The following is a 1,642-nucleotide window of genomic DNA, read 5'->3' as shown; positions in this document are numbered from 1 at the left end:
AACAACAACAACAATAATAATAATAATAAAAATAATAATAACACCATGCACGGTTATCCTATCTTAAAAACCAGTGGACTAGCAGGTGTTAGTTCTCTCCGTAATTGTAATCAGTGATGGAATGTAGTAATTACGTATGGCCGGCGTAATTAAGCGTACACTATTCAATCTTTATTCACGAGAAAAAATGAATCTGTGCTCATTCACCGAGCAGCCCTGGGGTGATTGATTTACAGCTCCGACCAATCAGCGACGCTGTAACAGAAGCGTTCCTAAAGACAATGCTTGGTCACGAAGTAATGCATAGTCAACGCGTTGAAGGCGTGAATAATATGTATAAAGTATATAGTCAATCATCACAGACCTAGCGACAATATCTGATATGTAACATAAAGAGCGGGCGTGCGCGCGCGTGTGAGGGTGCGCGCTCGCGTGTGCGTGCGTGTTAGTACATCCTTCCGTACTCCTTACATTCTTCCGTGCATGATCGAGTCACTGCTCATGCGAGCAGTGAATCGATCATGCACGGAAGATTGTTTAGAACAAAAATGGCGTTTCATAGCATTCACGGCTAAGCCGTTTAGCATAGAGTTGTCACTATCGCCTGAGCATCGAGAGCGCGGACGTGCGATTTCAACTTGCTGTCGAGACACGCGGCGTGTCAGAGGGCGGGAAGCTTAAGCCTCTGCCAACACACGGAGCGTTGATAATTTATCGTTCATGCGTGTAACGTTTGCTGATGTGTCAGAGTTTTATATTTTTATGCCAAGCGTCAGTCCGCTAACGAACGAAAATGTTCTTCGATAACTACGCAAAACAAAAAGAAAAACACGAAGACATTCGATAAAATCATACACGCATAAAATCATATTCGCATTGTTAAACGGTAGCTGCATGGCGTCTTAACAAGATTATAGATGTCAACATGACGAGCTCCTGTACGTACACGTGTCAGTTTATAACAGAAAACCGTGGGCGAGGCTGCGACGCTGGCGTCCGTCTATGATCGTTGACTGGTAACTCTTCGCGAATGAAACATGTTTAAAACGTGAAAGTGATAAATCTTTGATAAACCCAACACGCACACACTCACACACACACACACACGCACACACTCACACACAAACACACACACACACACACACACACGCACGCACGCACGCACGCACGCACGCACACACACACACACACACACACACTCACTCGCAGGTCTAAATGTATCGCCGCCCCACCTCCAGGAACTATTTTCTCTTTCCCTCTCTACCCTACCTCTCATTCTCTTTCCCTCCCTCTCTCTCTAGCTATTTATCTTTCTCTCTCTCTCTCTCTCTCTCTCTCGCTCTTTCTCTCTCTTCCTCTAGCTATTTTCTCTCTCTCTCTCTCCCTCTCTGTCCCCTCTCACTCTCTTTCAAGTCTCACTCTCCCCCACACTACCCTCCCCTCTATCTCCCCCTCGCTTTCCCCTCTCTCTCCTTTCCTCTCCCGCTCTCCCTCTCTCTCACATTCTTCCCTTCCCTGTCGCCCTACAGCTTCTCCTCACCTTCCCCTCTATCTTCTCCTCTCCCTCCCTCTCCCCATCTCTCCTTCTCCCCATCTCCTCCTCCCCTTCCCCTCGACCTCTTCCTCTCCCTCCCTCTCCCCA

General features: G+C 47.4%; 1 protein-coding gene across 1 annotated transcript in view; it reads right to left on the bottom strand.

The window, feature by feature from the left end:
• LOC106819081 overlaps nt 1–1,642 on the bottom strand; it is an 18,639-nt gene that overhangs the window by 1,670 nt on the left and 15,327 nt on the right. The gene's annotated exons all lie outside the window — the stretch shown is intronic.

Source organism: Priapulus caudatus, unplaced genomic scaffold, assembly GCF_000485595.1.
Source record: "Priapulus caudatus unplaced genomic scaffold, Priapulus_caudatus-5.0.1 Scaffold2813, whole genome shotgun sequence".
Lineage (NCBI taxonomy): Eukaryota > Metazoa > Priapulida > Priapulimorpha > Priapulimorphida > Priapulidae > Priapulus > Priapulus caudatus.
Note: the sequence above shows the minus strand (reverse complement) of the source record. Positions and strands in the feature narration are given on the sequence as shown.